The sequence below is a fragment of the Amphiprion ocellaris genome, chromosome 6, assembly GCF_022539595.1.
Source record: "Amphiprion ocellaris isolate individual 3 ecotype Okinawa chromosome 6, ASM2253959v1, whole genome shotgun sequence".
Taxonomy (NCBI): domain Eukaryota; kingdom Metazoa; phylum Chordata; class Actinopteri; family Pomacentridae; genus Amphiprion; species Amphiprion ocellaris.
In genome coordinates, this window is record NC_072771.1 from 28,187,664 (window position 1) to 28,200,256 (window position 12,593).

A 12,593-nucleotide genomic window follows, 5' to 3' on the forward strand; every position below is an offset into this window, starting at 1 on the left:
AGTCCCAATTAAAGGATTTTAGAGTTTTCCAAGACTGCATTCCCCAAGGCGCAGTTCAACTAAACTTGTTCCAGCTGACCCACAGTAGTTTTCCAGAAAATGACTGCCTTCCAAAAAGAGACAGTGAGAGGCAACAATAGAGAGAAAGCAGAGCGGCATTGGTCTATGATTATAATCTAAGAGGGAATGGCTGGTAATGATTTTATTGTGATTTTTTTCAACTGAATTTTCGAGCCAACTCATTAATTTAACTGAGCAATTAAGCTTGAAGGTAACATGTTAACTGTGTGAACTGGCACCACCTTAAACAGAGCTGGTATTGTGGGATAGTGTGTGTTCACACATTCGGGTAAATTTGTGAGAAGTCTTGTGAATGTGAATTCTGGCAAGTGGCGTGTTTTCTCTCCTTTTTATTACTGCTTAGTCTCTCAAGCAAAATCTTGTGTTTGTTCACGGCTGGGTGATTATTTGTTATCTAAATCGTTCCTCTGTCTCAGTATTTATATGAAGGCAACATTTTATTTTTTTTTCAATGCATGAAAATAGTGGAGGGTGGCGTCATAGAAGTTTTTATCAAACTGAAATAAAATAAGAAAAAGTCTAGCTATAATTGAACATGTGTTCCTTTGGGAACCTGCAGCATGACAAGAAATTTCTTACCATTTTTTTTTGTCTATTTTGGTCTTCTAAACTTATTTTCTTTCAACTCACAATTTACTTTCCACATTTTTCTTTAATGAACTGCTATTTTGTTGATATGAGTTTTGAGAAATGATTAACTGAAAGTGAAACAACCTTACCACACTGACAGTTTTCTTGATATGATAAAACTTCTGGCCTGAGGGGAAAAAAAACCTTCAAAAGAACACCAACAAAAACAACTATGCTTGTTATACTTAATTTTATTAACTAAACCTTGTCCCCAGTTGAACAGCACTGGTATGTGGAAACCTGTTGAAATGATGATGAGTTAGCAGAGTTGTCAAGAAACCGGGGAACATGCTGGCAGTCTATGGTTTGGCACTGGAAAGACAAACCTCTGATAAATATTGTATGAAGCCTTAAATAATAGATTGAGAGGTAGGAGCAACACACGACCCAACAGGGACATTCAGACGTACACACACGACTCTGCACATTCACACATACACAAGTTTGAATATTTAGAGAGAATAATTGCTGTATACGGATGAGGAAAAGGGATGTTCTGTGTCAGTCTGTTAAATTATAGACAGAAGAATGAATTAACAATCTGGGATCTAGAAACACACCGCAACATATACAGACCTTAAGGCCAGACTGGATATTGTTCACCCTAGAGTCTTGTGTATGGATGTTGTGCATCTTTCTAAGAGGATTAGTTCATGCTTTTAGAATGAATTAAACTGAGACTGGCCTCCGCTTGGCAAAAAAAAAAAAAAAACATTTTTGAGTGAATATTCAATTTCTTGGGGCATATTTCTTTAAAAGACAGTCACTTGGGAAAAAAAAAACTATAAAGTTACTGTCCCATAAATAATTTCAGTAATCTTCCATTCTTACTGACTGACTTTCTGCTCTTTATCACCCTTTCTCTCCCATCTCGTCTTCCTCGTATTGTAGCCTGGATGGAGTAGAACTTTTTCTATCTTTATCTCTAGCCAAGTGGAACTGTTTAGCATAGAGTCGGTGCTTCTCAGGGGGAAACCGAGTAGACCACATCATTGCTCTTGCAGCTGTTCTGGCATGAATATTGGTGAAATGTACGCTGGTAGTTGCTTCAGCAGCAACTTAAAACCACACTGCAGAAAGGGATCTAGGAGACAAGCAACAGGAAGGCAGAGAAAGAGACAGTGGGGAATGTATCAAAAATTATATCTCAAATAGTTTTGACCTTTCAATCTCTTGTTACTGCAGGAACCCACACTTGCTCACCCCTGGTGTGAAACTGAGTGATACAGCTGACATCTACGCTCAGGATTTCATTCCACTTTTAAAGCGTTGTGACTTCAGCCCTTAACCATGAATTACACTGACCATGGGTCAGTAGCATCACATCTGCAACGTGCTTTTGTGCTAGCCCCCAGCACGACTCCATAGCCCAGTGGGAGCTTTGGAGAAGTGGAGAGTTTTGTCTGCCGGATTTTGTTGACTTCCTGATTTGGTCATTTTGCTTGATTTTTGTGCTTCTACCAAGAGTATGGAGGCTATGTAGTTAAGTTTTTTGTTTGTTTTGTTTTTGCCTGCACGTTTCTGTTATTTTGTGCTTTGTTGTGCTGTGTTACCTAGACACAAAGATAATCAAGTAAAGTTCAGTCATAAATGACATGGAGCAAATATTTGTGGCTGTTGTAGTTGTTCAACGTTTACTATCTTAATAATTATTTCATATCTTAGTTTCACATACAGTACATGTTAGCTGGAAGGGAACAATTGCATTTCAGCTCTTATTTGAAAGACTAACAAGTGGGGATAGAAGGATAAGTATATGGTATTGGGATGCACCAGCAAAGGAGGCAGCAAAGGGATTTCCATCACCTTGTGGCTGAGCTGAGGTTGGATAGCCAACATAATAATCAGCATTTTTGGACAAGCACAAAAGAAATGTTTCATTTCTCAATTGAGAACATGTTTTATGTTGGTTTTGTGTCTGACTTACTGCCATGCTGTGTACAGCTTGATGTGGCTTCTGTCAACAACAGACTGAACTCATATGTAATGGAGCAGAGTGAAGAACTGCTTCTGAGATGCTTTTAAAACATGCCTCAGTGTGTTTGGTGGAATTACTAGCATTGTCCAGAGTACCTGCAATCAGCTCTGGCAGCTGTGTCACGTTACAGTGGAAGTCACTGGTTAGGAACATTGCTGGGCTTTGTAGCAATTCATATTTGCACACATTGCCAAACTCAAAATGTAGGTATATTTTAGTTATAAAATACTGCAACCAAGCTCTAATATACATATCCAGATATTATTTTCATAACATACATATCTGTGGTCAGTCAGATGAAGCACATGCTATGGAAATATATGACTGATAGCTGAAGAAACCTTTGTAATATATGAGTACTCAGTAGGAATGCTTTGATCTGTTTTCAAAGATCAGGATTTAGATATTTTTTCCAAAGAAAAGGCATTGACACACAGGTGTCAAAAAGGAAAATCACAATCTGTCACTGGACACTAGGGATGGGAATTGGGAATATTTTCCCTAATAAATGCAGAATTATCAATAAATAATTAATCAATTACACAAATCAAGCATACCAGAGTTTTGTCCTATGCTGATATTGCCATTCCAACTAACAATTTGGTTACATTTGCCACTGCATTATGAGAATCTTTTTCTAGTAGGTCCCAACTTGTTTTGAACATGTTCTGTGGCTAACCTTGAAAATAGAACCTTTGTGACTCTCTGTTGTATTTATGCGGCACAGTAAAAGTTTTTGTTTTCTTACACTTCACAAAATGCATTTATTTTCAGAATTATATTTTTGATTCTCCAGCTCTTATGAGTTTTCGGATCTTATTTTAGACATCAGCAAAATGTAACATAGCAGTTCCTTTGTTTTTCTTTTTTTTTTTGCAATTCAAACCCCTTAAAAAACCTGATGCACTTGTGTCTTGGCTTTTGGAAAATCCTACTCTATGGTTGACTGGACGGCACAACTGAACAAACATTAAGCTGGGTTAAAGGCCGAAGGGATGCTTGGATTTTTGTGTAAAACCATGTCACTGTTTGCATGAGCATGGTCACCTTGTCTGGACTTATTCATCGTAATTTTCTTCACTTTTGTTCCTATGTATATATGAAAATGCGGGCACTCAGGAACCTGATATTTGAGTGGTTATGATGCAGACCACATGGGCACAAATGCTCTGAGAACAGTCTCTTATTTGATCTCTGACTTGCTGGACCATTTGCTGCATGCCATTCTCTTACACTCCATCGGATAAAGGCAGGTGCTGTACTGAAGCTTGTGACTCATTGCTGGCTGTGTACAAAATGCCATACAGAGAGCAACAGACAGGAGAGACAGGTAGAGCAGTTTGTAGTCACTGATTGTGAAGTGTGCTTTTACACAATCTAGTAGTAGGTTCAGCCGACCGGCCACAACTTTAAGAAGGACTCTCATTATGCTGTTGCTCGATCTACATGTACAATTTTAGACTATTGTGGACATGTCACCTTAATTCAGTTTAAAGTTGCCTGACATTTTATACATTGTGGGGGCAGAGAAGGAGGGCACTCCGAACATGAACCAATGAAACGATATCAACAAATTCCCATAATGAACTTATTATCTTGATTCATTATTGTCAGTGACCGAATCAGTAGTTTTTGAATGGAGCACCATTTACTGGTGCCAAAAAGCACCATTTTAAAGTCATCTGTAACTGACTGCAAGCTCCAGTGTACTCGTGAATCATTTTAGCCATAGCTGAAATTAATAATGAAATCCTGCAGATTTTATTTGTGGTCATTCAATTCGATCTTCTTCACCCTCCTGTCTGACTGACTTCCACATTCACATCGATGGTCTGCCACATTAATTGCCATTCCAAACCAATTAGCATTAAGTTGAGATTATATAAACATAAAAAAGCTTTTATGGACGTTGCATGAAGTCATTTCTCTGAGGTTCACACAGGTACCCCTCGCAGAATAACCACATAGGCAGTTCATTACATTGACAATGGACACAGTGTGTAAAAATCTGTCTACGTACTTTTTTGTTGCTATTTAGAGGGGTATATTCAATGGTTTCTCAAATATCAACTTATTTAATCTAATAGACCATGTTTGCTACATGTGCTTTTTTCAATAGAACAAATTCCAGTTCATCAAATATTTCACAAGTATATATCGCAAGCTGTTTGGGGTGATTTGAATCTTTATGGCCGCTATCTAGTAAGATCATTTTTTTGTTATTGTTGCTGAGCATGAAAAAAGAAGGGTGTTTTTGTTTGTTTTCTTTAATCATTCAATTAATTGGTGTAATCAAAGTCAAAGTGAAGACATATATTTCACTTTGCAGCTTTTATTTCTTATAATGCTGATCATATTGAGAAAAACACAGATCTAACTAATAGCACTAATGATAATCCTGGAATCAAAGCACCTGAATGCATACAGCCATTATTATTTTATTAATTGCACAAAAAAAAATAGGGAAATTATGATTTATTGTATTGTAAATACTCAGTTTCTTGTCTACAATATTTGTTACAACACATTATCAGCTCTGTTTCTCTCTATGTTAGATGTGTTACACTTTCAGAAAATACTCAGATTAACTACAAGTAACTCAGATTGCACACCAGCCGTCGTGTTTTTGGATGTTCTCAACCTCTTCTTTTTTGCAGTCAGGCTACTTTTTAATTCTTTGAAACACAATAAAAATACTATTGCAATGATTTATATCATTTTTTTTTGTCTCTTGTCCAATAATAATCCACTTGTTTCTCAGCATACAGTGCTGATAATCCAGATACCTGGCAACTGTGTTCATAAATCTGGCAAACATCTCTGCAAAGCTGTCTTGACAGACAGAGTCCAAAATCAAATAGGAGTTTGTTGTTGTTTTTTTTTTTTTTTTCTCTTATGCATGTTTATTTATTTATTTCAAATCTGAAGTGCACTATACTAGCAGTTTGGAGCAGTTGGGGACATGGGGGAGAAAACAGTGGGGAGACTGGGAGTAAACGCTGAAATAGTCATTTATTTTAATTTGTCTGCTTGCTGGCTCCAAGATGCAGCTGATTAGACTGTAGTATATTATGGATATGATTGAGAGTGTAAAGGTTACTTCAGGGAATATGATTTGGCTTTTTGGGACGTATGTGGGTGAACCTGGGCTGAGTGGTGTTTGAGTACATTTGCACATGTTCCTTGCGGGTCTTATCAACTTTTCCTTCCTCCTTTTTTATCATGTATGCCAGCTCAAACATCTTTCCTGCAACCTAGTGAGTATGCTCCACATTTGCAAAAGTGATTTATGCCACCACATTTGACAAAATACTAGTTTGATACTAGTCATCCCTCTGCTTCAGAGGTACAAGTGTGTGTTCGGGTGTTTGTGGATTTTCTCAATGTGAATCAACAGCTATTTTCAACCACTGAGCCACGTGAAGCCCCTGAAAGCCGGGCTAGGTCATATTGTTTGTCACCTGGCTTTTCCCATGGGTTTTTATGAGCTTTGGTACTAACACACCAACGGGCATGGTGCTTTAGATACCAAAATAGCATATCGGTGTCCTTTGAGAGCAAACATAAGACTATTAGGGCTGATTTAAAATCCCTGTGCAAGGGATAGGAAAGTTACTAAGAAGCAGAACACAAAGGGATTTGGATAATGTCCTTGTGTAGGACATTGTCTGTCCATGTGAGTTGTCCTTGAAATGGTCAGATAAAAAAGTTATGCAACTCTGTGGGGAGTGTAACTTTAAACAGCACAATTTAGAGAGTAATGCTGAGGAATCAAGCAAAATCTGCCACCTGTCAAAGATTTTTTTTAAGGTTTCTATAATGGTTAAAAGTTGTTTCAAAGTTGATTGTTGTTTTTTTAGAGAAGTGTGCTCTTTTGTTTCTTAATGGGCTGTTTAACATTGACAGAAGGGAGAATTGAGCATACTTTTAAAATAAACTTGCCTTGCCTTTTAAGATTAATCCTGTTTTCAGAAAAATGAAGAAAGAACACATTTTGTGATTAAACTTTATTTCTTTTCTCAATAGCTCCCGCTCTCTTGCTAACTACCTCCAGCATGATTCTGCACACTCGAGCTGAGACAGATACATAAATCATCTCAGGAGGCTTGTTGCCCTGAGAAACAGACTGGGATCATAGGAAGGATTATATACAACTCTGTGGTTTAGCCCCAGGCCCACTGATGGGCTGGTGCCATAGCAACCACAAGTTAGTGTTAGCAAGTTGTCTTAATGTGAGCAGGCTAAATAATTTTGCCTTGTAATTTGTGCTTTGATTAGGTGAATAGGCTTGCATTTGTAGGCTAAGATGAGATTTTGCAGCAGTCCTTGCCATGTCAGATAACAGTCGTCAAACTGTGTGCAAGCAGCTGTAGAGAAGAAAAACTTGGCGGGGCAGCAGCAGCTGCAGCAATATACTGGTATGATAGCGTAATTTATGAATAATAAGATGAAAAAGTCACTCACAAGTTATTAAATTTCTACAGGAAAGTAATCCCTTGGAGTGACGGGGTGGGGGCTAATAGTCAAACTTCAATATATGATCTGTATGCTGTGCTCATTTATTTTAAGTATGACTAAAAAGAACTTCACACAGGGAGAAACCCCTGTATGAAGTAATCTGATCAACAATCTATCACAGAATAGTGATTATATACTTGGAGCCACAGCATAAGCCATAATATCAGTTTAACAAGACTTTATATGAGATATAATGTACATTGTAAGAGGGAGTGAGAGTGCAGAAATGGAATAGCTATCTCATGGCTAATGTGGTGAAACAAAACAAAATTACATGTATATAGAACTCTGTGCACAAACAAAAAGACAATATTATGTCCAAACAAGAACCTGCAGGTAAAACTAGAAAGAATGTGTAGTGGACACAGGCTGAGACTTATTGCCCAGAAAGCAGTTATACTCTTGTGGAAGATGGAGCTGCTGATAAGGCCATGACATAAAATAAAACAGATGTTTTTTGTTATAACCTGCATGGCTGCTGGTATTGCATAGTCTGTGCAATGGCCTTTCCTTGTGTGCAAACAAACTAAACAGAAACTGGCAAAGACAAGCTGTGAGGGAGGCAATTTTATTGATATGTCTTGTTGCAGTAATAGTAAATGCTGTGAAATGCCTACAATACCCACTAACAAAAATGCAACAACCACAAAAGGGAAGTCAATTATTGCTAAGACATGAAAATCTGCTCACTAAAATGCATTAATAAACCCCCATAAGATGGCAACTTCCTGTCATTATTGGTCACTAGAGCAAGCGTCCTTCATACCAGTGCTGCAGTCAGTAACACCTCTGTTCACTTTCTCCCCTCCGCTTTCCTCTTTTGTACATAGTCGTTTGTCCTTTCATACATGGGCTACTTTTGAAATAGATAATCCTGTTCCATTTTTTTAAATCCTACGATTTCTCCCTGATTATCCACCTGAAACCAACTTATCCTTCTCATACCTTAACACCTTATTTTGTCCCATCTTTTCATCAGCTCTTGTACCTCATCTTCTCTCTATGGTAAGGGTATCTTCTCCATCTCTTTTTCCGCACTCATAATCACACTTGCATGCACATATGGATGGATATGAAAATGAAGGATTGAAGAGGTTGCAGTGACATGACAGAAGGAAGCTGAGAGCAGAGAACAGGCAGATGGTGGGAAAGGGAAGTCATAAATGTGGGTGACCATCAATCCTTCAGTCCTGCAGTTCATCCTTCAGCTCGTTCAGGGAAAGAAGTAAATGAAAAAGTGGCAAAGCGATGGATGGATGAAGAGATTAATGTGTAAATGGGTGGATAGATAGGCAGATGGGTAGATGAATAGATAAATGAAGAGATAGATGGATGGATGGTTTGGATATTTAGGATTCACAAGTCATTACAGCTGCACATACCTTCAGAGGGAATGGAAAAACTGTTTGAGGGATGGCTGGAAGAGTAATGGGGGAGCTAGAGGATGAGATAAAATATCTCAATAATGTGCAAAATATGAATATACAATTCAAGAAATAAACTGAGAACAAACTTTATTCACAACAGAGTAATATACAGTTGTAAGCAAAAATCTCAGCATTCTAGGCAAAAGTCAGTGACCTTGTACTTCATATTTCAAGTTTAAAATAGAAAAATATACCTATTGTGACATGTGGCAAAGTTTAGGCACCAACCACAAGCCAGTGCTTAGAAATTCCTCCTTTGGCAGATATTACAGCTTGCAAACACTTCTTGTAGCCAGAGTTTCTGTTCATGACTTAAGAATTTCACCCATTTTCCCTTGCAGAACTTTTCAAGTGCCAATGTGTTTCTGGGCTGTCTGGCACTCATAGCAAGACTGACCTACAGAATTTCAGGGTGTTCATTTCAGCTTCACTTAAGAGTTTCACAAGTTTCACATCACTGGACTCAAAAGTTACTTGCACTTCGCACAAGAAGAAATCTACATAAGGAAGCAGGATTGGTGAAGGTATAGAGGAAGAATAAACCACAGGACTTTCACTCAAGAGACAGAATGGGGCCATTGTTTGGTTTTGTGTACGGACTGTTTTCTGTCATTTTTAGTCACTTGTTGCTTTGGTTGATGCTATAAATATACTTGGTTAGGTTCAGGCCAGAAAACAACTGTGTTAGGTTCAGGAAAAGATCATGGCTTGGATTAAAATATTCCTCTACAATCCAGAAAAAGCTCTTGCTGTTTTCTACTTTGTCCTGCCCTAAGAATAGCCCCATTTGCCTGGCTAAGCTTCCTTTCATTTACTCTCTTGTGTACATATATCTTGTCCTTTCTTCTTGTTTTATATATTTTAACATTTCAATGAAATTATAAAGAAATATAAAATACTATTTTGTATTTGCTTTTGTCTATTGTTTTCACAATCTTTTTTTCTTCCTCTTCATTGTAATGATTGCGATTGGCCCACAGTTTTTATCCCCTTCATTTGTTTTCTCTGTAAGAGAGCAACTGACCCATCAAAACCTGCAAATGTTCTTCCCTCCATTATGCTCCATTTGATCCAATCATCATTAGCCTTTCTTTACTTACCTGCACAATTAACTAAATCGACTTCGTTTCCTTTCACATTTGCCCATCATAGTCTGGCTGACTATGTCATAAAATTGCTAAGAGAGCTGAGACACTATGATAATGGAAATTTTCAGGACCTGTTTTCAGACATGCAGTCTGAAAACATGTCTTGAAAATGTCTCCAAATGTATCGTTTATGTGCTATTTCTGGGTCAACAATTAGATTTAAGCAAATTTGTGGCATTTTATGTGGTAAATCTTTTGTAAAGAGCAGATTTTCCATTAAGGTGGTCCCTTCCATGAAGCATTCGGATAATGCTGAAGTTCACCTGCTACAATTATGGCTGTGTCTCAAGTTTTATTTTTTAAGGCATTGCAGTATTCTAGTATTGTAATAGTGGAAAACACAGCATCAGAAATCGGATTGTTATTCTAAGAAAAGAAGGGCTTTCTCAGCATCAAATCGTGGATAGACTAAAGGTTCCTAAGGGGGCATTGGATGGCACTCCAAAGCGACGTGTAGAAACTTAATCAGATTTATCCAAAGCATGATGAGGAAGACTAAAAGTGACCACACCATCAGCAGATCAATACATCACGCTGTGTTCACTGAGAGATAAAAAAAAAAACAAGGAACTTCTTCAAAGATACAGAATTTGCTCGATGCAAGTGCAAGGCTCCAATCAGCAAAGTACTGTTAAAGGAAAGCTGTCTAGTAGTAGTCCCAAAGGATGAGCCACAGTCTCTGTACCACCTCTCTAGAGGGGAGTCCGAGGCCAAATGCTTGGAATCGGCGAATACTTACCAGCATTTCACAGTGAATGACTGGAAAAAGGCCTGTTTACTGATGAATCCAAGTTTGAGATTTATACCAGTAACAGTGTCATGGTGTTGGCCACGTGTCCTGTTTTTCTTTTGCTCCTCCCTTGTGTTTCTAGTTTCTAGTGTCTTCCTTTCCCCCCTGAGTTCCCTGTGAATCCCTGCTTGTGTCTCCCTCTGTTTGTTTAGGTTTGCTTTCCGCATCACTCTTTGTAGTTATTTCCCGTTTTATTTTTGAAGTGACTTACCTTGTGTGTCTCTGGTGGTTTTGCTTCCACCCTTTGTGTGTTTTCCACCAATTTTTGTACTCACCTGTGTCTTGTTACCACTCAGTTCCCTGTGTATTTATAGTGCAGCCCTTCTCCTTCTCAGTTGGCATTTCATTTGCATCTGTTCCTGTGTATTTCCCTGAGTCTCCACATATCTCCTGGTGTCCCAGAATTTCAGTGTTTAGTTCCTCTTGCTTACTTTTCAGCGCTTAACATTTTTGTTGGGCTCTTTTGGTTATTTTTTATTGCCCTACCAGTTTTTGCTACCACCTTGTATAAGTTACTCAGTTCATTTTACCTCCCTGTCTGCCCTCTGTCCTTCATTTGCATCCACTTCCTTGAACTAAGACGATAACAGCTCCAAATAGGTGAATCTCATTGTTAAAAGTTTGACCTCTGGATTTAATTGCTCCATGGATATTGACCATTTTAAGGCTTAACCATATTGCAGAACACTTTTCTGTCTAGTTTTTGGAGGTTCCGGGCAATTGACTGCAATTGACTACTGTTGCACGGGCCCTGTTAGCCTTCTGATAACAGATTGGTAACAGCCAGCCAGATTGCCTTCAGCTTGCTAGCTACAAACTTCTTCTCCAATTGATCAGCCTGCCATTTTAAGGTATTTGTCGACTTCCTTCTGTCCTGCTACCCTCTTTTCCTGTGCCTTACCTGATCCTGCTCGTTTTCAGCTCCCTAGATTCCCAGGACAGTGTCTGCATTCAAAATGACCCACTCAAAAAAAATAGGCTCCCAATTACTCCTTGGCTGCCTGTTGTTCATCCTCAGTTCCATCTCTGCCTGATCTAGCTCCAGAGTCAGACAGCCTCAAGCTTGCTAGCCTTCAAGTTGCTACCCCCTAGCCAAGCTCCCAAACTGCTGCTCATCGGCCAAACAGCTTCTGGCTTGCTAGCCACCAGCCTCACCCAGTTCCAGAATTGAGACAATAAAAAACTGAAGGGTATGTGGGAAGACTAACAGTAGACAGAATCCTACCACATAGTGAAACATGGTGATAGGAATATTCAAGTGTGAGGGTGTTTTGCCTCCTCTGGAGTTGCACACCTGCACTGAATGGGCTCCACCCTGACTACAGAGAAGTGCCACTCTGCTGTCAAAGACTTGCTACACTGTGGTTTGCATCTTGGTGGAAAAGGAGTCATCATGCAGCAGGATAGTGAATCCAACAACTCCTGAAAGCTTTGCCAAGACCTACTTAAAGCCCAAGGAGTCCTGATTGTTACTGACTTTTCCTCACAGCTACTTCATCTCTATTAAACATATATGGGGCATTTGAAGACTTATAAACATTCCTGACATCACAAGACAAACTTGTGTCCATTCTTGTTCCAGACCAAATGTTAAGGTATTCTGAAAATCAGATATATTTTTGAGAGATTCAGGATTTTATTCAAATGGTGAAGCTGATATTATAATTTGTAATCAGAACTTCGCTATTCAAATCAGATTCATCATTTCACAGCAACCACTAATATTCTTCTTTTTATTTTTTTGCTTTTGCCATCATACAATTCTGGCATACTGTAAAACATCTGGCTATATGGATTTGCTGAAATAATGACCTAGTCATTTTTTTAATTTCAATTTAAAACACTTAATGAATAAACATGAACAAGAGAAACAAGATGAATAAAAATGATGGCCGTTCTCCAGATCAGCATTACAGTAACCGCAGTGCATTTGGACAGCTGAAACTTAAGCATGTCCAGACACTTAATGGTTGCCTACAGTAACTTAATCACACCTTTCAGCATACACATCATAGTGGCTG

General features: G+C 38.5%; 1 protein-coding gene across 5 annotated transcripts in view; it reads left to right on the forward strand.

Annotated features, from left to right (window-relative positions):
- Nucleotides 1-12,593, forward strand: part of grid2 (glutamate receptor, ionotropic, delta 2) — a 529,256-nt gene that overhangs the window by 244,418 nt on the left and 272,245 nt on the right. The gene's annotated exons all lie outside the window — the stretch shown is intronic.